At 38.3% G+C, this 25,393-nt stretch overlaps 1 long non-coding RNA gene across 1 annotated transcript; it reads left to right on the forward strand.

The window, feature by feature from the left end:
* LOC111094651 lies at nt 1-25,393 on the forward strand. The gene is made up of 5 exons (XR_005354991.1): nt 1-188; nt 21,879-22,008; nt 23,260-23,452; nt 24,317-24,353; nt 24,973-25,393. It is a non-coding gene; the product is annotated as an uncharacterized LOC111094651 (long non-coding RNA).

Below are 25,393 nucleotides of genomic sequence, written 5' to 3' on the forward strand. Positions count from 1 at the left end.
GGCCTCCACATTGAGTTCTGTGTCCTTTAAAACAGATGTCTTGGGGATGCTGGACATCAAGAAAATGAATCCAATGTTTCGATGACTCTTTGCTTTGAGTTGCCTTGAGAGTATCTGGCACTGTTTTTAACATTTTCGGAGACTGGTTTTGAGAAATTAAAGAAAAAAAGGAAAAAAACTATCCAGAGGTAAGTCTAGAGAATGTGGTAATAATTGATTTACTTGAAATTTAATTGAGATATGAATATAAAATAACAACTATAATTTTCCCCTCTTCCCTCCTCCCCTCCTCCCCTCCTCCTCTTCCCTCTTTCCTCCTCCCCTTCCTACCTTTTTCCCCTTCCTTCCTTCCCTCCTTCTTGGCTCATACATAAATTGCTTCTGAGAAGGAAATTTGAAAAATATTTTCAGTGTGGAATATGTATGAAATCAGTAAATATTTTTCTATGTTTCAGCTTTGATTACTACTACTCTGAGAAAGAAGTTCTAGTGTGTTTGTAAAAAAACATGTTCACTAGTTAGCCCTAGTGAAAATATCATCTCTGGTTATCTATTGCTATATACAAACCATCTGAAAACTTAGTAATGAAAACAGAAATCACCTTATTATGCACAGAGTTCCATGGGTCAGAAAATCAGGCAGAGCATAGCAGGGGCGGCTCCTCTCTACTGTGAGATAGCTGGGGCCTCTACGGGGTAGCTCACTGGGCACTGTGTTTGCCACCTTGGTTCTGGCTGTGGTCTGAGTTCCTTGGTTCTTCTCCATATCCAAGATGGCATTTTTCACTCACATGTCTAGCACCTGGCTGAGGATGACTGGAATATCTGGCACTGGCTGGTCTTTTCTCCACATGAGACCTCTCAAAATGTTTCGCTCCAACTTCCTCACAATGTGACAGTCTCAACAGCAGTGTCTGGCTTTCCTCAGAGTGAGCCTTCCAGGAAGCAAGAAGTGGAAGTTGCCTCTCTCATAGGCCTGGGCCCAGGCTCTGATGCAACATCTCTATTGCCATATTCTTTGGGCAAGAGCAGTTCCATCAAGCCAGCCCAGATTCAAGGGCCAGAGATACAGACCTCAGAATTGAAGGAAAAGAGTGTCAAAGAACTTGAGGGTAATCTTTAATCCTCCACAAAACCCAGGGCTATCCCAGTAGATGGGACATATATCCTCTGGATTCTTCTCTTTGAAAACATCAGAGATGTTCAGGGTGCTCTGTGCAATGTGAAGTATAGATTTGTTTCAGAATACTGCATATAGATGCTCAGAATCTGGATACATTTATTTTAATAAATTTATTTTAATATAGAGATAATTCCTAATTTTTATATCTACACACTAGACTCATTCTAGAAAATAATCTGTCAGCAAATTTGGATACTTTATTTGCAAAACACTCACCAGATAGATTAATACAGTTTACATATGTTATATTATAAATCATGTATTCCTCTCTTCTTTGTTCATGTTCATTTCCCTTCTTGAAATGTTCTATTTATATTCCTGTTTGATTTATTTCCTGAAATTTCTGTCTGTCCACCAAAATACATGCCTTCTGTTAAGCCTTTTCTCATCTGCAAGTCAGATATTTTCTTTATTTCTTCTAACTTTCTATAGTTTTTGGAGGACCTTTGTTGTGATTCTTCACATACTTTACCCTGGATTAAAGCTACTTGTTTACTCATTATCTTTTCACCCCTGGTAAGCTCTTGGGAGGTGGGACTGTTTCTCATTTATTTTTTCATCTGTTGCTATGCTTTAGTGTGGTGTCTTGCCCAGAGTAAGTGCTTGAGAAGTATCGTTCAAGATAAATTATTGAAAGACTAATGCATCCGGGTTTCTGTTGATTGTGCTACTTTTATAGAAAGATCAATTATGCTGAAAGATGTGGTAAATTGAGCACTTAACCTGGCCAGAACAACGTCAAGTGCTTTGCAATGCCCCAGCACTTGCCTAAGCACTATGCTAGGCAAACAACTAAATGCAGCTTCCTTACTCAAGGAGCACTCGTTCTGGGGGAGGAATTGGACATCACACAAGAAAGCTGCAGATAATTATTTAGTAAGACTGTGATACGTGCTATTATAGAGAAGCACAGTGTGCTGGGAGAAGATAGAATAGGGAAATCTAGCCAGTCTAGAGGAGTGGTGGTTAAGGAAGGCTTTCATGTGAAGGTGGCTTTTGAGTGAATTTTTAGGGATGATGATGATTAACTAAATGGGTAAGAGGGGTGGCATTCCAGGAAGTAGGAGGGAAGGACACTTGGCCCATTAGAGAAGGGAGAAACATGACCTTTGTGCTGTGATCTGAAGGATCTGTAGCAATTGACCAGGCATATAGTGGAGGAAGGTAATATCAGACAGAGAAGGAGTTTGTGTAGTGGAACCTGAGGTGTGAAAGAGCGTGGGACATTGTAAGAACAGAAAGGGAGTCAATGGGGCATACGGTGATATTGGTTGGGAGCCCTGGGTCATTTCACTCAGGCCCCTCATGAGTCACACAAAAGATTATTTATCCCAAGAACCAGAGGAATTCAGTAAAATAATTTGTAGAACAGTGGCCTGTTGAGATTTGTGATTTTTGAAAGAGCATTTATTTAATGTTCACTATAATAATTTCTCCCCATTTGAAGAATGAGGAACTTGCCCACTGTTACAGAGAAATTGAGTGACAGAGTGGCAGAAGCAGTACTTAAATTCAAGCTCTCAAGCCCCAAATTTAGTGTTTTTAGGTCAAAGAATATTTGCAAGTTCCATTCCTCTTTAAGCTTGGGTATGGTCTAGCTCATATTTTGGAAGTGTGACCTACTTTTCAGGACCATTAGAAACAAACTCTATCTCCTACATGTTCGTCACTGCATCCCCACCCTTCTGCATTCACATTAAACACAGGCTTACAGATGATGGCTAATTCCAGGTAGCACTGGGCTCTAGAGAGAAGTCTGCAGCTGCAAAGTCAGGGCTGCATTTCCTGGGTGGACGTGCACCATGTTCTCTGTCCACATGGTGCCTAAGCAGGCGAGGGTCCTCTCTGCATGGCCATTGTAGAGGAACTGTGTGGAGGTTAAGGTTTCTCACCTGTGGGAAGACTGTAGCAATCCTTACTCCAAGGGGGTATTATGAAGCCTGGTAAGACATTGTAAAGTGACTGAAATCTATTAGATTTTCTGTAAATGGTAACTGTTATTGCTGTTACTGTTAGGTTTTGTGTCCTCTGGTTACCAGTGCTGTTTAAACATTGACTTGATTCTCTTCCTCTTTATTATATCTCCATGTGTAGCAGATAGAATAATGCTCTCCCTCAAGATGGCCACATCCTAATTGTTGGACCCTGTGAACATGTTAGATTACATAGCAAAAGGGATTTTGTAAATGTAATTTAATTAAGAATTGTGAGCTGGGAAGGTTATTCTGGATTATCTGGGTGGGCCCAGTATAGTCACAAGGGTCCCTATAAAATGGAAGCCAGTAGGTTAGAGTTTTAAGAGAAAGTTGGTAGCTGCTATGCTCTAACTTCAAGGTGGGAGAAGGGATAAGGAATCAAGATGTGCAGTGGTTTCTAGAAGCTGGAAAAGACAAGGGAACAAAATCTCTGCTTGAGCTTCCAGAAGAAACCCATCCCTGCCCACATCTTGAGTTTATCCCAGTAAAATCAATTTCAAAATTCTGACCTCCAAAAATATTAATTTGTTGTTTTAAGCCATTATATTTGTGGTAATTTGTTATAGAAATAAGACATGAATGCATGATGGAAGAAATAGTTTTAGCTAGTAAAATTTTTATGTGCAAGATTTCCGCCCAGGAGGACATCTTATTTGTGTGTATGGGCCTTAAATAATTATCTGCTCGTATTGATTATTGGTGCTTTTACTGATGAGGGAAAAACATGCACAGAACCTAGATTCTTTCCAATAATCACTTTTTTCTCCTTTTCCTTACCATGGTATTATTTTTTCCCTTGTTTGTTTTAAGAGTAATCAAAAAATAAAATAAGTAAATAAACTAGAAAGTTTTTTGAGAGCAAGGTTTCCCAAGATAGTTCTTTGTCTGGCATGATGAGACTCCCCCAGTGAAAATTATAACTGGAAAGCACAAACCTCTTCAAAGTTCATGCAAAATGAGAGCTTGGCCTTTTGGGCAGAAGGATACCATCTGCCATCACCATGACTTTGTGCCAGAACAATTACTCGCCTGTCCTAGGAAGGTGATTTTTCAGGCAAGAATTTCTAGTATAATCTACTCCATTTAATATGATATTTATATTTTAGAACTTTTAGGTAATTCTGCATTAATTTTGGTGAACAGTTTAGTAATAAAATAGACCAATTTAAAATGATTCTTTTCTTTCCCTCCATCCTTTCTTCTTTTATAGACATGTGGCCATCTGATCTCTCACTAAAACCAGTTATTCTGGAGCTGATAGCAGAGCATTTTAGCTTGGCTGGACATAAGTTTTCATTGTGCCTGTTTGTGTATGCTTTTGCTTGTCAGAAATTGTTCTTTCTTCAAGTTTATTAACTTTCTGTATCTTATAGTTACCTCTTAGAGTTTTTAAGACCGTAATAACCCTCTGGAAACAAGATGCCAAAGTTACTAATGTCCTTTAATTATTGAATATTTCTCTTAAAACTCTCTTAGAACAAAATTGTCTGGTGATAAATCATGGCTTTATATAGAGGCTATCAATACTACTCTATTTAATAAAGTAATTATTTCTATAAACGAAGAAAAATATTTGCTTAGAATGCTAACTTAGGCCCTACTTATGAGCAAAATTGCTCCTTTAGTTGAAGCTTATAAGGATATCAGATTTACTACAACAAAATTGAAATCACTCTAAAATCACATGTTCTCTGCTCAGCACTAGGGCTAGGACTGTGACAGACTGTTTACATTTGAGCCCTTTAGTAATTTTTACTTTCTTCCTATCTAAACATGCCTGAAGTATGCAATTAATTTTGCTATTTCACACAGAGTATTACTTCTCTAGGGAGGGAGGGAGAAAGTCACTTTCAAAACAGGGTTGTGGGGTATTGCATGTAGTTTGGGAAAATCTCCATTCCATTTCTGATCCAGGGCTCTCCACCTCTCCACTCAACTCAATATAGAAAGTGCCTTTGTAGGGGCAGCCCAGGTGGCTCAGTGGTTTAGCACCTGCCTTCCACCCAGGGCATGATCTTGGAGACCCCAGATTGAGTCCCACGTTGGACTCCCGGCATGAAACCTGCTTCTCCCTCTGCCTGTGTCTCTGCCTCTTTCTCTGTGTGTCTCTCATGAATAAATAAATAATTTTTTTTTTTTAAAAAGTGCTTTTGTAGAATATCTCCTACTTTATAGCGGCCTTTAAGGCAAATCGCCTCTCTATGAGGTGAAGGTTGATTCCAAACGCCATAATCCCAAGAAACTGGAGTTTGTCTCTCTAGAAAGAAATAGCCAGAAATAGCTCAGAGAGGTGTGATGAAAGAGGAAGAACAGTAATAGACGTTGTCAGTACTCTGCCCATCTCCTTTCACCTTTACCTGTTCAATGCGTCCTTAGACCAAATTCAAAACGCATTTCTCTGCTCAGGGGCTTTGTCCATATTCTAGAGATGACTTTGCTGCCCACAGGCTAGCTACTTAACACATCCATCACCACACATAACCACTATTTTTTCTTTTTGTATTGGAACATGTAAGTTGTACTTTCTTAGCAACTTTCAAGTATGTAATACAATATTGTTAACTGTAGTCACTGTGCTGCATATTAGATGCACAGAACTTATTCATCCTATAACTGGAAGTTTATCCCTTTTGACTATTATCTCCCCATTTCCCTCACCCCAACCCCCAGACAACCACCATTCTCTTCTCTGTTTTCATAAGTTCAGCTATATTTATATTCCACATATAGGTGACATCATGCATATTTGCTTTCTCTAACTTGTTTCATTTAGCATAGTGCCCTCAAATTCCATTCATGTTGCTGTAAATGATAGTGTTTTTATGGCTGAATAATATTAATATTATTTAATTATATAACCATGTAAATAACATGTGCTATTGTATTAATAACAAAATAATTTTGTTAATTATAAAATATTAATATTTAATACTTATAAAATGTGATTATATACACACATGAATAAATATACATATAAAATATACATCTATACATATATGTGTGTATATGTATGTATACATATTTGTTTATATATGTATGCAGACCCTTGAACACCAATTTAAACTGAGAAAGTTTATTTACATGGATTTTTTTGGATAAACATGGTAAGTGTATTTTCTCTTCTTTATAATTTTCTTAATAACATTTTTAATGGATACTTTATTGTAAGAATACAAATATAATACATATACAAAGTATGTGTTAATTGTTTATATTTTGGCAGAGCTTAGGGTCAACAGTAGGCTATTAATAGTTAAGTTTTTGATGTGTCAAAGCTATACATGGATTTTTGACGCATGGGAGGTCAGGGCCCTAAAGCTCCATGTTGTTCATGGGTAGCTGTATATATATTATAATTATAATCACATTTTCGTTATCCATTTATTTATTGTTGGACACTTAGGTTGTTTTATGTCTTGGCTATAATGAATAATGTTGAAATAAATATTGGGGTGCAGATAATTCTTCAAGATAGTGATTTTTATTTCCTTCAGCCATATACCAAGAAGTAGAACTACTGGATCATATGGTAATTCTGATATTTTCAGGAACTTCCATACTGTGTTGCATAGTGGTGGTACATGTTTACATCCCAATCAACAGTGCATGAGGGTTCCCTTTTCTTCACATCCTTACCAACACTTGGTATCTCTTGTCTTTTCTATAATAGCCATTCTGACTGGTATGAATTGATATCTTATTGTGGTTTTGATTTGTATTTCTCTGCTGCTAAGTGATATTGAAAAACTTTTCACGTACCTGTTGGCCATTTATATGTCTTAGGAAAAATGTCTGTTCAGTTCCTTTGCCTTTTTTGAAATCAGATTACCAGTGTTTCTGCTATTAAGTTGTATTAATTCATTATATATTTTGGATTTTAACCCTTTATTTAATATATGCAAACAAATGTTTTCTCCCATTCCGTAGGTTGTTAATTGTTTCTTTTGTTGCACAGAAGCTTTTTCATTTGATGTAGTTCCACTTGTTAGTTTTTACTTTTGTTGCATATGCTTTTGGTGTTGCATCCAAAAAGATTTTGTCAACTCCAATGTCAAACAGATCTTTTTCTATGTTTTATTGTAAGAGTTTTACAGTTTTAGGTTTTACATTTAAGTTTTTAATCTATTTTGATTTAGTTCTTGTAAGACAGGGGTCCAATTTTATTTATTTGCATATGAATACCCATTTTTCCCTGTATCACTTATTTTAAAGAGTATTCTTTCTTCATTGAGTATTCTTGGCTCCCTAATCAAACATTAGTTGACTGTATATACATGGATTTATTTCTGGACTATCAGTTCTGTTCCATTGGTCTGTATGTCTGTTTTTATGCCAATACCATACTGTATTGGTTACTGTAGCTTTGTACTATAGTTTGAAATAAGGCAAAAAGATCTTCCAGCTTTACTTCTTAAGATTGCTTTGGCTGTTTTGGGTCTTTTGTGGTTCCACACACATACTGGGATTTTTTTTTCTGTTGCTGTGGGGAAAAAATGGAGTGTTTTATTGGGGATTGCATTGACTCTATAAATGACTCTTTGTACTATGGATACTTCAACAATATTAATTCTTCTGATCCATGAACACTGGATATCTTTTCATTTATTTCTGTCTTCTTCAGTTCTTTCCTCTGTGTTTTATTGTTTTCAGTGTACAGATCTTTCACTTCCTTGCTTAAATGTAGCTATCCCATATTTCAGGTTGGGAAACACAAGCTCAAGTACAATTACCAAGGGGCTCAGGGAAGAGTGAGGAAATATGAAGCCCAGATATAAAAATTCATTACTTGCCTCTCTTTATAGTTTCTTCTTAGAAGTATATGGCTGGTGAAAATAGCCAGTGTGTCCTGGGCACTTCAATGAAATAAACTTGATGGCTGGGTTTTGAAATATCCTTAAAAATTCTCATATAAGTGAGATGATGTACTCAGGGTCATGGAAATCCTTTTTGGGAGGTACTGATTAAGAAGGAAGCTAATTTTCTATCAGTTGTTTTGCTATGCTCTTCTTTCATCATTTAGGATCATAAAGTATGAACCAGAGAAAATATTTTCTTAAAAAGTTTTAGCATGGGAGAGCTAGAGTTGGTTCTGCATTTGTCAAAGCAATAACCTTGGAAATCAAGTGCTTCTGGCTGTTAATAGCTCTGTTAATAATTCAAGGTTTTCTGTCTATGGCATTTTAAAGAAGTCCCTTCAGATGGATGGTCATATTTACAAAATGATTCATTCTTGTCTTACTGTTCTGAAAATATGATTGCCATTTGACTCTAAGTAAGACTATATTTATTGTTTGGGTTTTGGTCTTCTTTAAGCTTAACTTCAGATATTTCAGTATGTATCTTTTAGCCTCCTCATGACTTCCATTTTTATTTTTTTTTTCTCTGCCCTACTGAGAAAGAGAAATGTCCAAGGTGAACATGTTGGCTAGAGTTGGTATTGGATTTGTCCTTGATAGCTGATTATCCTAGACACATGTTTGATTCAATACTGTAGGTTGTATTCGTAGCACATTCAATCTAGATTGAGATTTGCACCAAGTTCTATAGGATGGCTCAGGATGGTGGTATTTGAATTGAAGCTCCAGTGACTGGTGATGAATTGTTTAGTCAAACATGCAAACTCGGGTGTAAGGTGTTTTGCATTTTTGTAATTCCTGGGAGTTTAGACATACTTAAAACACATGAAGTGGAAACCCTATTTCTTGAAGATGATGTTTTTAATTCTCCTTAATTTCCCATCATGAACATTTAAAAGAAGTTCAAAGAGCATTGTAAATTAGTATCAACCTATCAGCTCATGACTCTTGCTGAGATCAAATGAAAAAATCACAATAAATATTAAAGATACAATTAACACTGCTTTACTGTGGTATTTTCTTAGGAAACCAGAGGATGCATCACTCTGTCAAAGCAGTTACAGCAATGAGTGATTAAGAACGACGGATATGCATTTTAAGTTCTGGTAGAAGTCTTTGCTTCATTTAACTTGGATTAGATTAATTGATTTAAGGTACTTGGTTGAATGTTTTTAATTAAAAAATAAACTATAATAACAAATCATTAGAAAATTCTCATTTGAAACAGGAATAAAAGCAACAAAACATTTAAACTGTTTGAAAAATAGGAATAGTAGAAAGTAGACTTTCTTGAGTAAGAAAGTTAACTGTCTTAAAATTGATTGGCTTCTGTTGTGAGTTACAAATGAAAAAAATATTTACAATTGTTTGAATTACGTTTAATTATATTAGTTTTTTCCTTGTAACACAGAGAACATGTATAGCCTTTTAATCAGTCTGTCTTTAGGGCAGCACAATCCTTCTGTTGGAAAAGGGAGGGTGGAACTCATTAGAGCCCTTGCAAAAAGTGGTTAAGCAGGGCAAATAAGGATGATACTATGGGGGGGAGATAAGTGGCCACCACACTCATGTTATCCACTAGGATCTGTTAAGTGTTGCTAGCTAGTAAACACAGAACTATAGGAAAAGGACCATTTTCTCTAAGGTTACCTACCCCCCTGCCCAGATCATGGTAATTCTTGTAATAGGAGCATTTGGCTGATCTTCTGAAGCCCTACCTTTGGTGCCTACTTTAAAGAATTTAAGGAGACAGGACTGATTTTTTTTAAAGATTTTAATTACTTATTCATAAGAGAAACACAGAGAGAGGAAGAGAGACAGGCAGAGGGAGAAGCAGACTCCCTGCAGGGAGCCTGATGCAGGACTCCATCCTAGGACCCTGGGATCATGACCTGAGCCGAAGGCAGATGCTCAACCACTGAGCCACTCAGATGCCCTGAGACAGGACTGTTTTAAATAGAGCTTTAAATAAAGTGTCTGGCAAACTTAGATTCTTTGAGCCTTAGTTTTTCTTATCCCTAAAATAATTATCATTTTCCTACCCACTTCCAGGAATGTTGTAAAAACCAAATAATATATATTAAAAGGCTTTGAGAATTATCAAGTAGTATCTAATTATTAAGATGGTGATATCATAATACATACCATACTTATTATCTGCCAGGCACAGTTTTAGGTGCTTTACATACATTATTTTGTTTAATCCTTAAAACAACTCTATGAAGGGGTAATCTATTATCACCTCTGTTTTATAGGTAACAATTAAAAAACAGACTAAATTTTCCCAAGGTCGCAGTAAGTGATAGAACCCAAAGTTAATCCTGGACAATCTAGCTTGAGAAGCCATGAATCTCTACATTCCACTACTCCTTTTTCCTGTTACCCACCCAGTGATGGTGACAGTGAGAGCAGATGAAAATAATGAAGCTGGTTATTGATAATGATTTAATTTAGGAAACTGTTTTTTGGGCCAACTATATGTGAACATCTGATAACCTGACACCAGATACCGACTCTTTTATACATTCTTAATCTGTGTAGTGAATAGAGCTAACCTAGGAAGATACCCTCAAATAAGTTCCCTCTAATATTTTTCTAATTCCTATTTATAGAAACTATAAAAATTATGGAGTACAATGTATATAAGGACTTTACAGGTCAAGAGGTTTTGAACTTTAAGTAAACAGATATATTGCAAACTGGGCTTCCTACTTCACTGCCTGTCACCTTTGGGTCTTTGGAAAAGGGATGGGCTAAACTTTTTCTAGTGTTCCAAATGTCACAGTCACGTACCCATTCCTTTTGGTCCCCTGGCAAAAATGTTAATATTCTTGTGAGAGGTATAGTTTAAAAAGTTTTAAACTTTTGAGGGAGGAGCAAGATGGCGGAGGAGTAGGGTCTCCAAATCACCTGTCTCCACCAAACTACCTAGAAAACCTTCAAATTATCCTGAAAATCTATGAATTCGGGCTGAGATTCAAAGAGAGACCAGCTGGAATGCTACAGTGAGAAGAGTTCGCGCATCTATCAAGGTAGGAAGACGGGGAAAAAGAAATAAAGGAACAAAGGCCTCCAAGGGGGAGGGGCCCCGCGAGGAGCCGGGCTGAGGCCGGGGCGAGTGTCCCCAGGACAGGAGAGCCCCGTCCCGGAGACGCAGGAGCTGCACCGACCTTCCCGGGCGGAAAGGGGCTCGCAGGGAGGTGGAGCAGGACCCAGGAGGGCGAGGATGCCCTCGGGTTCCCGGGGACACTGACAGAGCAACTGCGCGCCCAGGAGAGTGCGCCGAGCTCCCTAAGGGCTGCAGCGCGCACGGCGGGACCCGGCGGGACCCGGAGCAGCTGAAGGGGCTCGGGGGCGGCTCCGCGGAGGGGGCTGCGGGGCCCCGGGAGCAGCTCGGAGGGGCTCGGGCAGAAGAAGAGGCTCCGTGCGGAGGGGGCTGCGCGGTTCCAGGAGCAGCTCGGAGGGGCTCGGGCGGCAGCTCCGCGGAGGGGGTTGCGCGGCCCGGGAGCGCGAATCCACCAGCGCAGGCTCCGGAGCACAGGGCGCCGGGACACAGCCCAGGATCCGGCCTCCCCCCGGACAGGCAGAGGACGGGAGGGCCCAGGACAGCAAGGACGCTCCTGCCCCAGCTGAGCAGAGCAGCGGCCCCGCCCCGGAGCCTCCAGGCCCTGCAGACGGAGTTCCTGCCGGAGCTGAATCCAGGTTTCCAGAGCTGCCCCGCCACTGGGGCTGTTCCTCCTGCGGCCTCACGGGGTAAACAACCCCCACCGAGCCCTGCACCAGGCAGGGGCACAGCAGCTCCCCCAACTGCTAACACCTGAAAATCAGCACAACAGGCCCCTCCCCCAGAACACCAGCTAGACGGACAACTTCCAGGAGAAGCCAAGGGACTTAAAGAACACAGAATCAGAAGATACTCCCCGGTGGTTCTTTTTTTGTTTGTTTGTTTTTGTTTTTGTTTTTGTTTTTGTTTTTGTTTTGTTTTGCTTTTTGATTTGTTTCCTTCCCCCACCCCCTTTTTTTCTCCTTTCTTTTTCTTTCTCTTTTTCTTCTTTTTTTTTTTTTTTTCGTTTTTTTTTTCTTTTTCTTCCCTTTTTTTTTCTCTTTCTCTTTTCTTTCCTTCTTTCTCTCCTCTCTTTTTCTCTTTTTCCCAATACAACTTGCTTTTGGCCACTCTGCACTGAGCAAAATGACTAGAAGGAAAACCTCACCTCAAAAGAAAGAATCAGAAACAGTCCTCTCTCCCACAGAGTTACAAAATCTGGATTACAATTCAATGTCAGAAAGCCAATTCAGAAGCACTATTATACAGCTACTGGTGGCTCTAGAAAAAAGTATAAAGGACTCAAGAGACTTCATGACTGCAGAATTTAGAGCTAATCAGGCAGAAATTAAAAACCAATTGAATGAGATGCAATCCAAACTAGAAGTCCTAACGACGAGGGTTAACGAGGTGGAAGAACGAGTGAGTGACCTAGAAGACAAGTTGACAGCAAAGAGGGAAACTGAGGAAAAAAGAGACAAACAATTAAAAGACCATGAAGATAGATTAAGGGAAATAAACGACAGCCTGAGGAAGAAAAACCTACGTTTAATTGGGGTTCCCGAGGGCGCCGAAAGGGACAGAGGGCCAGAATATGTATTTGAACAAATTCTAGCTGAAAACTTTCCTAATCTGGGAAGGGAAACAGGCATTCAGATCCAGGAAATAGAGAGATCCCCCCCTAAAATCAATAAAAACCGTTCAACACCTCGACATTTAATTGTGAAGCTTGCAAATTCCAAAGATAAGGAGAAGATCCTTAAAGCAGCAAGAGACAAGAAATCCCTGACTTTTATGGGGAGGAGTATTAGGGTAACAGCAGACCTCTCCACAGAGACCTGGCAGGCCAGAAAGGGCTGGCAGGATATATTCAGGGTCCTAAATGAAAAGAACATGCAACCAAGAATACTTTATCCAGCAAGGCTCTCATTCAAAATGGAAGGAGAGATAAAGAGCTTCCAAGACAGGCAGCAACTAAAAGAATATGTGACCTCCAAACCAGCTCTGCAAGAAATTTTAAGGGGGCCTCTTAAAATTCCCCTTTAAGAAGAAGTTCAGTGGAACAGTCCACAAAAACAAAGACTGAATAGATATCATGATGACACTAAACTCATATCTCTCAATAGTAACTCTGAATGTGAACGGGCTTAATGACCCCATCAAAAGGCGCAGGGTTTCAGAGTGGATAAAAAAGCAGGACCCATCTATTTGCTGTCTACAAGAGACTCATTTTAGACAGAAGGACACCTACAGCCTGAAAATAAAAGGTTGGAGAACCATTTACCATTCGAATGGTCCTCAAAAGAAAGCAGGGGTAGCCATCCTTATATCAGATAAACTAAAATTTACCCCAAAGACTGTAGTGAGAGATGAAGAGGGACACTATATCATACTTAAAGGATCTATTCAACAAGAGGACTTAACAATCCTCAATATATATGCTCCGAATGTGGGAGCTGCCAAATATATAAATCAATTATTAACCAAAGTGAAGAAATACTTAGATAATAATACACTTATACTTGGTGACTTCAATCTAGCTCTTTCTATACTCGATAGGTCTTCTAAGCAAAACATCTCCAAAGAAACGAGAGCTTTAAATGATACACTGGACCAGATGGATTTCACAGATATCTACAGAACTTTACATCCAAACTCAACTGAATACACATTCTTCTCAAGCGCACATGGAACTTTCTCCAGAATAGACCACATATTGGGTCACAAATCGGGTCTGAACCGATACCAAAAGATTGGGATTGTCCCCTGCATATTCTCGGACCATAATGCCTTGAAATTAGAACTAAATCACAACAAGAAGTTTGGAAGGACCTCAAACACATGGAGGTTAAGGACCATCCTGCTAAAAGATAAAAGGGTCAACCAGGAAATTAAGGAAGAATTAAAAAGATTCATGGAAACTAATGAGAATGAAGATACAACCGTTCAAAATCTTTGGGATGCAGCGAAAGCTGTCCTAAGGGGGAAATACATCGCAATACAAGCATCCATTCAAAAACTGGAAAGAACTCAAATACAAAAGCTAACCTTACACATAAAGGAGCTAGAGAAAAAACAGCAAATAGATCCTACACCCAAGAGAAGAAGGGAGCTAATAAAGATTCGAGCAGAACTCAACGAAATCGAGACCAGAAGAACTGTGGAACAGATCAACAGAACCAGGAGTTGGTTCTTTGAAAGAATTAATAAGATAGATAAACCATTAGCCAGCCTTATTAAAAAGAAGAGAGAGAAGACTCAAATTAATAAAATCATGAATGAGAAAGGAGAGATCACTACCAACACCAAGGAAATACAAACGATTTTAAAAACATATTATGAACAGCTATACGCCAATAAATTAGGCAATCTAGAAGAAATGGACGCATTCCTGGAAAGCCACAAACTACCAAAACTGGAACAGGAAGAAATAGAAAACCTGAACAGGCCAATAACCAGGGAGGAAATTGAAGCAGTCATCAAAAACCTCCCAAGACACAAGAGTCCAGGGCCAGATGGCTTCCCAGGAGAATTTTATCAAACGTTTAAAGAAGAAATCATACCTATTCTCCTAAAGCTGTTTGGAAAGATAGAAAGAGATGGAGTACTTCCAAATTCGTTCTATGAAGCCAGCATCACCTTAATTCCAAAGCCAGACAAAGACCCCGCCAAAAAGGAGAATTACAGACCAATATCCCTGATGAACATGGATGCAAAAATTCTCAACAAGATACTGGCCAATAGGATCCAACAGTACATTAAGAAAATTATTCACCATGACCAAGTAGGATTTATCCCTGGGACACAAGGCTGGTTCAACACCCGTAAAACAATCAATGTGATTCATCATATCAGCAAGAGAAAAACCAAGAACCATATGATCCTCTCATTGGATGCAGAGAAAGCATTTGACAAAATACAGCATCCATTCCTGATCAAAACTCTTCAGAGTGTAGGGATAGAGGGAACATTCCTCGACATCTTAAAAGCCATCTATGAAAAGCCCACAGCAAATATCATTCTCAATGGGGAAGCACTGGGAGCCTTTCCCCTAAGATCAGGAACAAGACAGGGATGTCCACTCTCACCACTGCTATTCAACATAGTACTGGAAGTCCTAGCCTCAGCAATCAGACAACAAAAAGACATTAAAGGCATTCAAATTGGCAAAGAAGAAGTCAAACTCTCCCTCTTCGCCGATGACATGATACTCTACATAGAAAACCCAAAAGTCTCCACCCCAAGATTGCTAGAACTCATACAGCAATTCGGTAGCGTGGCAGGATACAAAATCAATGCCCAGAAGTCAGTGGCATTTCTATACACTAACAATGAGACTGAAGAAAGAGAAATTAAGGAGTCAATCCCATTTACAATTGCACCCAAAAGCATAAGATACCTAGGAATAAACCTCACCAAAGATGTAAAGGATCTATACCCTCAAAACTATAGAACACTTCTGAAAGAAATTGAGGAAGACACAAAGAGATGGAAAAATATTCCATGCTCATGGATTGGCAGAATTAATATTGTGAAAATGTCAATGTTACCCAGGGCAATATACACGTTTAATGCAATCCCTATCAAAATACCATGGACTTTCTTCAGAGAGTTAGAACAAATTATTTTAAGATTTGTGTGGAATCAGAAAAGACCCCGAATAGCCAGGGGAATTTTAAAAAAGAAAACCATATCTGGGGGCATCACAATGCCAGATTTCAGGTTGTACTACAAAGCTGTGGTCATCAAGACAGTGTGGTACTGGCACAAAAACAGACACATAGATCAGTGGAACAGAATAGAGAATCCAGAAGTGGACCCTGAACTTTATGGGCAACTAATATTCGATAAAGGAGGAAAGACTATCCATTGGAAGAAAGACAGTCTCTTCAATAAATGGTGCTGGGAAAATTGGACATCCAGATGCAGAAGAATGAAACTAGACCACTCTCTTTCACCATACACAAAGATAAACTCAAAATGGATGAAAGATCTAAATGGGAGACAAGATTCCATCAAAATCCTAGAGAAGAACACAGGCAACACCCTTTTTGAACTCGGCCATAGTAACTTCTTGCAAGATACATCCACGAAGGCAAAAGAAACAAAAGCAAAAATGAACTATTGGGACTTCATCAAGATAAGAAGCTTTTGCACAGCAAAGGATACAGTCAACAAAACTCAAAGACAACCTACAGAATGGGAGAAGATATTTGCAAATGACATATCAGATAAAGGGCTAGTTTCCAAGATCTATAAAGAACTTATTAAACTCAACACCAAAGAAACAAACAATCCAATCATGAAATGGGCAAAAGACATGAACAGAAATCTCACAGAAGAAGACATAGACATGGCCAACATGCACATGAGAAAATGCTCTGCATCACTTGCCATCAGGGAAATACAAATCAAAACCACAATGAGATACCACCTCACACCAGTGAGAATGGGGAAAATTAACAAGGCAGGAAACAACAAATGTTGGAGAGGATGTGGAAAAAAGGGAACCCTCTTACACTGTTGGTGGGAATGTGAACTGGTGCAGCCACTGTGGAAAACTGTGTGGAGGTTCCTCAAACAGTTAAAAATATACCTGCCCTACGACCCAGCAATTGCACTGTTGGGGATTTACCCCAAAGATACAAATGCAATGAAACGCTGGGACACCTGCACCCCGATGTTTCTAGCAGCAATGGCCACGATAGCCAAACTGTGGAAGGAGCCTCGGTGTCCAACGAAAGATGAATGGATAAAGAAGATGTGGTTTATGTATACAATGGAATATTACTCAGCTATTAGAAATGACAAATACCCACCATTTGCTTCAACGTGGATGGAACTGGAGGGTATTATGCTGAGTGAAGTAAGTCAGTCGGAGAAGGACAAACATTATATGTTCTCATTCATTTGGGGAATATAAATAATAGTGAAAGGGAAAATAAGGGAAGGGAGAAGAAATGTGTGGGAAATATCAGAAAGGGAGACAGAACATAAAGACTGCTAACTCTGGGAAACGAACTAGGGGTGGTAGAAGGGGAGGAGGGCGGGGGTGGGAGTGAATGGGTGACGGGCACTGGGTGTTATTCTGTATGTTAGTAAATTGAACACCAATAAAAAAAAAAAAAAAAGTTTTAAACTTTTGAGAAGTTAGTACAGGTGGCATATATCTGTCAGAAGTTTTCAAATCATAGCAAAGAAGGGAACAATCCTCTGTTACAAGATATACATGAGCCTTAAATGGAGGGCAAAGTGTAGAAGAAATCTGGTATTAAATCTTTGTCTAGGGGCCCCTGGGTGGCTCAGTTGGTTAATCATCTGCCTGTGCTCAGGTCATGGTCCCAGAGTCCTAGGATCGAGCGTCCTGTGTTGGGCTCCCTGGCTCAGTGGGGAGTCTGCTTCTCTCTCGGCCCCTCCCTCTCCCTTATGGTTCTCTCTCTCTCTCAAATAAACAAAAAAAGTCTTTAAAAAATAATAAATAATGAATGAATGAATACATACATACATAAATAAATCTTTTTCTAAAGTGGCTGGTAGGCAGGAGGCACTTCAATGAAGGCCTTGGGCATTGCAAATGGGGTCAGGGAGAAAGTATTAACTAAAAGTTTGGAGTATTATGAAGGGGGTGGTGGGGATGTGGAATAGGTACCACCAAAGCAAACTTCACAATTTGGAGCTTCACAAAAATTAAAATCTTTTAATGTTCACAGATCAAGACAGGCTATCTTTTGGATGCTTGTGCTGGCAAAATGGAAAACGTATGAGAAAGATCATCAAAAGAACTGAGAGTCATTTGGCTTCTCAGTGTGCAGTTGGAGAAAGAGAACGCTATATTTCAGGATGCATTTTTTTCTTTATTAGACTCTTGTTTGTAAAAACAGAGATCTGCTCAAGTTTCTTTCAGAAAAAAAGAGTGTTATTTTAAGAATGTACCAGATCTAGAGCTTGGCCTGGAAAAGGTTGGAAGCTAAAGCAATTGTGGGATTGCTAACTCTCTCCCAGCAGCCCCTGTGCTCCTCTCTTCTGTCTGCCTTCTTCCAGCTTCCTTTGGCCAGAGTGACCAGTGGCTCTGCTCTTTACATGCCCTTCTATCTTTAGCTTCCCTGCTAACTACCTTTCTTACAGGACTTCTTGATATACATTACAAAGTCAGGGAAGCTGATGAAGCATGTTTCCATACCAATTTTCTTTGTAAGTTGCTGTCCAACTTTTGGATCAACTGCCTTGGGTTGAGTAGTTGGAGAAAGAAAGGTGAGAGCCCTTAGTGGAAAATACATATACCTAAGGGCTATTTCCTAGAGGGAATGAGAACAATTCATGACCTTCCCTAGAAAAAAGTGTCCAAACTGGACAAATAATATTTCCTAACATCAGTCAAACTTTTTGTAGAAATTATAGATGAAATATATGCGTATATAACTAGACCTATAAGTATAATCTCCAAGCTTTAAATAAAAGTATTTAAATATACAATTTAGAGGCTGAAATTGTAAGAGGAAAAATAATTAAATCTTCAGGTCTCATGTTTCAAGAGAATGACTGATCATCTTTGTAGATGAAAAAAAACAAAAACACAAGTTTACTTCCCTTAGGGTCTTAGAATGAGCTGGTGTTATGGGCTTAGTTGTGTCTTTCCAAAATTTGTACGTGGAAGCACCAATGTGACTATACTCAGAGACAGAGAATTAAAGGAGGTAACTAAGGTTAAATGAGGTCATAAACCTGCTGCCCTACCCCTTAGGAGTGGTGTTTTTAATTAGAAGAGGAAGAGCCACCATGAGTACACATGGAAGGGAAAATGGCCATGTGAGGTTAAGGGGGTGGCCATCTGCAAGCCAAGGAGAGCCCACATGAGAAACCGCATGATCTTGGACTTCTAGTCTCCAGAAAAGTGGGGAAATAAAGTCGTACTGACGTCACCCAATCAGTGATATTACGTTGTGGTACCCCAAGCAGACTAATACAGCTAGGTCGACATCTTGTGGGTCTGATGTTTATTACATCTTGCCTGATGGAACTGCAGACTTCCTGGCTAAGACAGTTCCTGTAACATATACACAGCTAAGTGATCTTGTGGGGACACTTTGTCTTAGCATTTCATACTCAGCTTATTGCAGAGGGCTACACTAATATGCAGAAACATGATTACCAACGATACCTATCATTAGGTATACTATAGGTAACAGCAATATAGTCTTTGCTTACCTACCAGTCTCTATTTCTCACTGGGCCAATAGAAAAAAAAAAAATCTATACTAAAGCAAAAAACTAAAGTTGGTTTCCCTTTACATGCAGAAAAACAAGGGATGTTATTTCTTTGTATTTGAAGTTGTTTTCATTTCATTACTGCTAACACAGTCTCAGAACAAAGTACTTCAGTTAAACATTTACGTCCTCTTACTAAGTGTTCCTGTACTCTCACCCCCAGCCTCCCTCAATCTGGGATAAAAGGAGGTCATACCAATGGTCACATTTAATAGTCTGGCACAGTCCCTTCCACGTATTTTCTGGAAGCTCAGTTTCACTTACCTCAAAGTTCCCTTCTTCAATTATTGCTAATCTTTTAAAGTGTGATTTTAAATGTTAATATTTTTAAATTTTAAAGACGAACCTTTGTTTTTTTAGAGATACGTGCTGAAATATTTATAGATGAAATGATCAGGGATTTGAGATCTCCTTCAAAACCCAGGGTGAGGGATGCTTGGGTGGCTCAGCAGTTGAGCGTCTGCCTTTGGCTCAGGGCATAATCCCGGGGTGTGGGATCGAGTCCCACATCAGGCTCCTTGCAGGGAGCCTGCTTCTCCCTCTTCCTGTGTGTCTGCTTCTTTCTGTGTCTCTCATAAATAAATCTTTAAACACACACACACACACACACACACACACACACACACAAAACGACAGGGTCACTTGAAGGATAGGAGCCCTAGATAGAACAAATTTGGTCCTGGGTAGAAAATTCCTGAAGCTTCATGATTGTTACAGGAAAGTTCATTATATAATTTTCTCAGATCTTGTATAAATTTGAAATTTTTCATAATAAGTTAAACAATTTTCTTCTTTCAAGAGCAAGAGATCTCAGGAGTGTATTCTGTGTGTTCTGAAAGGTCATTGCTAACTCACCAAGGCTATCGTTGTATGTTGCATTTCCAAGTTTTGACCTAATCAGTCCTTATCCCCATATTACTTGCTTCTGTCATATTAACGCAAGGTTCTTCAGCTTTTCTCTAGCAATCACTTGACTGACGTTATGACCCATTACCAGTGACAGATCTTTCATAATATCTCCTCATCGACCCTTAGATTTTACTTCACACTTGGAAGTAGAGCTCTTTTTCTCTGTGTTGTGCTATTTAATAGATCACTGTCACTTCTCTTTTCAGGGTCTAGAATAGAAATATCAGTTGACTTCTCTCTGCACTCAAAATCATTTCTCTTGCTAATTCTCCTAACATCCCTACTTACTATGTTCCCTCTTCCACCCCCAGTAAGAACTGGACAAAGCTTGTGGTCCTCGATTCTCTAAAACTACTAGTGTACATCTACTCCCTCCTCTATTCTTTCTGGGAGATCAAGGACTGTTGATCTTTGTTCCCCACCTTCTGGAAGAGAAATCTTTATCTTTCACTCAGTATATGAACCCCAGTTCAAACAAAGCTCTTATTGACTCCATGTCATGCAGCCACCACAATTCATTTAGAGTTATTTGACTTCTTAGTGACTACACAAACACACACACAAATACACACACACACACACACACAGAGGGAGAGAGAGAGAGCTTGCATGCAATAGAATGATTCTAAAACCTTACGACTATGATTCTTGGTCAATCCAGTTATATGTGACCCATGGACTCCATGGTGTACTTGGATAGACTGATAACTACTGATTATACCTCTACAAAAACAGACTCCTGCTAAAGTTAGTTCTGGATTACTTTAGGAATGGTTCTGGTGTCAGGCTGTTAAGCACAGCCTAAATGGCCTGGGATACTGGAATTTGAGGATGACTTTCTTTTTTCTCTAAGAACATGATGTTCTTTGGTGACACAGGAAGCTCTGGGAATGGGAACCAGCAGCTTCCCCTAAGGGACCATATGTTCAACATCGACATGGAGGCTGGTATGACGAGAGTAGGTGGAGCACATTGTCATCCTGTGCTGGCACTCATAAGCCCAAGAACAGGCTGTGGCCTCGATGACAGATAGAAATATGCTGCCAACCTTCCTTCTCTTGAACTTATCCCTGTGTCTTTTGAAAATGGCTGCCTTGGTAAAGGTATTCAAGAGATAAGACAATTTCCTACCAAGAAATAAATTCCAGAAATGGAAATAAAAATTTCATTATGTGCATTAAAAATGCTTAAATTTACTGAATATCTTTCCAAGGAGAACAGTCTGATTCTGACTCATTTCTAGTTATTTTTTCTTTGCCTATTCATTCCTGAGAAAGGGACCGTTTAAGACCATTAATGACTAATGAGACTTTAATCATACTCTGATACACAGATTATTTGGTGATTAAGTAGCTTCTTGGGGGGTGGTGTTACAGAGTGGGAGAAGCATGGTAAGGAATATTTTCCTATGAAATAACAATATTTTTTCAAAGATAAATGCAACTGGAAAAGATGTCCGGAAAAATATGGCTTGGTTTTATATGATAAACTCCCTGATAGATGGTTTCCTTCCTGAAAGTAAAGGTCTTTGGTAAAGCTGGCCCACGCCTTCCATGGCAATCTTAGCTGGTATTTAAGAACACTTATAGGCAGATAGTTCTTCTTCATAACTAACCTCCCTTTCTTCCTTGTTTCCTCTTTTTCAGTCCTGGAGGAAATGGAACCCTCTAGTCACTCTGCTTCATTCAAATCAATGGTGACAGTCCTTTCGCATCCAAGTTAAATAACTACAGTTCCTTAAGTACTTACCTAAAGGACTTGTCTTCTAATACTCAGGTTGGTTTTACTTTTTTTTTTCTTGAACCCTTAATTAGTTTTCACATGTACTCTTGATCCCAAGGACTCCAAACACATAGTGCTCTGGGTCCTGAATATTGACTACACGAGTGAATAATTTCTCTTCCCTGTTTTATTATTTTTAAGTAATACATTGAAAATTGTAGTTAGCATGTGGTACTTCTTAATGCCTGATTTTCTGCTACAATCCTGAAAAAACTAATAACATGAGCCCCATAAACTTTCTGATGTACGTGCGTATTTATTCTTTTAAGTTTGAGTAGCCCCTGATTTTAGTTTGTTAACTCAAACTAAAATTTGATCATTTTCTTTTTAAGAACACACTCAATTTTAAAAAAAATAATTCAATCAATTTTTTTCTACTTTTTGCTAAACATTGACTTCATACTCATAAAAATCTGTAGTAACACTGGGAATTAGATTTTAGGAATTATGTCACCCTGTCCTTTAAAATCAATTCAGACTGTAAAGATTGTTTGCCACACCAGTATGAGTGCTTAGATGGAATGCCTAGGATTCTCCATTTTATGGCAAAAATGAACTATCAAGTTTTTAATTGTGATATTATTTTGTTTTAGGAAAAGAGATTTGCTAGGGGAATAGTCAAGTGATAGTATAATCAAAGAAACACAGCCCAGCCCATAAATAATTTCATATAGTTATAGATTCTGTATTTGTTTTTTTATGATATACCCACAGTAGTCCTGTCAAGCTTCACCCCAAATTCTTGTCCATAGACTTCTTCAAATTTGTTTTAAAAATTCTTCATCATTAGCCTTTGTTATTTGTGTTCATTTTTGTCTTTTGGTACCTAAATGTTCTCGTTTTGTCTAAGATAGTCTTTCTTAAAAATTGCTTCTAGAAACTAAAGGTTCCTATTGGCTTTAAATTACATTTTAATTAACATTTCTTATTTTCCTTTTGATCTTTTGCCTGCAACTTGATTTGAATGAGAGATCAGAGTAGATAGAAAATATGCACGAATGAGCTTTCTTTTTTTTTTTTAAGACAAGATGTTAGCTCAGACAGAGTGTAGTTCATAACATTCACTAAGAGCTGTGAAATTGCCTCAGTCTTTCATTCCAAGGAAGACAAATATGAACCATAGGCATGAGTATGTATGTACCAGAATTATCTATTACAGAGCTTTTGGAAACACTACTGAATTGAGAAATGCAGAATAATAATACATGCTATTATGGCATTTATCTTTCTGAAATCACGTTCTAGGGTCCTCACTACATTTTCCCAGACCCAATCAGAGTACTGGGACCAACAGTATGGAAGTCAGCTCCAGAGATGCAGACTGCAGAGTTCACCATCTGCGGTAACACAGAGCACACATTTGTGTGGCACTCCACTCATCACAAGTCCATTCATATATGTTCTATCTTCCGATCTTCATAGCATTTCTATGAAGCAGGTAGGGGGATCCCCATGTAGAGAGATCAGAAAGGTTAAGGGACCTCTACAAGTTCACTGGCTAATAAGTGGCTGAACAATGAATCAGACATTGTCCAGCATCCTTCCTATCAGACTTGAGCCTCTTTCAAGAGGCTCATTAGCTAAGCTTACAGCATGTTATTCTTGGACAGAATTCTCTTGATAAGAATTATCTGAGACATTATTCATTAATTCTAATAATACTATGAGTCTGGGGACACGTAGTGACACCTCCTTTATATATTAGGTCACTAAGGGGCAAAATGAGGAGAGGGACAGAAATATATATCAGAATAGATTCATGTTAGTAGAGAATACCATTCATGTGGGACTGAACTCCACTAAGGAAACTGATTTATGAGAGTCCCATCAATAGTAGAGAATACTGTTCATATGGGACTGAACTCCACTAAGGAAACTGATTTATGAGAGTCCCATCAAGCTCAAGAGTCTTCATTATTGGATATTTACATGTCATCTGAGCCAATGAAATACATGTAGTAAACCTGGATTGGTGTTTTGCATTGATATCCAAATTAATTGATGTTTATAACCTGAATATATGGAGGTGGACTGTATATCAGTCCTATTTTAGCCCCTTGAAGTATTGAGTCAATGAATAGCAACTATCAGAGTTCAGAGCTGTCAACAAGATTCTAGGCAGTGAACCAACTGAATTCTGTAATTGTTAATACCCTCAAGTATTGCTAAGAAGACATTTCCTAATATTACATAGTATCTTCAATGATTAGGGAGAAAGATGCCCTGCATGTCTCTAGATATTGGCTAAAACCATTGATGCAAAGTAATCCCTGTTAACTTGGATGTTAATTGTCTTCTACAGATGTGAACCACCTGAAGATTTAAGAATGAGGATAAAGGTATTTATGAAAATCCAGACAGCACAGTAAACATTTTTGTATCTTTTAAAAATGAGTAACTATCTTAGAATTTAATAGCTTTTAATAGTTTTTTAATAAAAATGTGGCCCATTAGAGCAATAGTCTTGTAAATTTAAATTAAAATCCATCATTGAGTTACCAATTTAGACTTGTGATCTTAAGAGGCAGTCTTTCTCTTTATGTTGGTTAGAACTGTAGGAACAATTTAATTTTCATGAGGATTTTGTTTATTTCAGAGAAGGAAACACTTGAAAAGAAAATGAAATTGTAAAATAGAGTTTTAAAATTTTTGAACTAAGTTTTTAAATGGAAACCCTTTCAAAGTCATTTTCAAAATTTGCTAGACACAGAATAATAACATTTGGCTAAACTTAAAAGTTGAAGAAATAACTAGATTTTTTTCATCTAAAACTTTAATAAGTCAAATATTTATATTTTAAACAAAAGTAAACATCTGCATGTTCTTTTCTCAGCAAAATATCACTCTCAAGGGTACCATAAAAATTTTATTAAGACTGCATTGTACTATATGAAATCTATTTATTTTAGTACTCTTTTCCTTAATTTTTCTCTGAGTATTTCCATTTGTTTACCCTAGCTCCCTAAGAAAAATCCAAAGAAGAGTCTGTTGCCTGCTATACAGACAAATTTTCACCAAATGGAAAAGAAACAGTAAAATTCATCACCAAAATGGTAGATTCCTTGAAAACATCCTTGTGAGTCAAGGAAATATGGTTCAGCTCAAATAGCACCAAGGTTTGGGTAAAGAATGGAATGAGAGACTTACCAGCTCACCAAATCAATCCTGTAGAGGCTCACCCATCCTTTTTCACACATTCCACACAGATGTATGCATATCTTTAAAAAGAGTGGTCACCCAAATTGAGATTTCAAAATTTTATCTAGTTTCAGTTTGTTTTGTATATCCAGAATTTTGTTGGTAAAATAAAAAAACATTAGAATGTACAATAATCGTGAAACAGTGATGTTTCTGGAGATTAAAAAAAATTTTTTTCAAA

The sequence above is a fragment of the Canis lupus genome, chromosome 2, assembly GCF_011100685.1.
Source record: "Canis lupus familiaris isolate Mischka breed German Shepherd chromosome 2, alternate assembly UU_Cfam_GSD_1.0, whole genome shotgun sequence".
Classification (NCBI taxonomy): domain Eukaryota; kingdom Metazoa; phylum Chordata; class Mammalia; order Carnivora; family Canidae; genus Canis; species Canis lupus.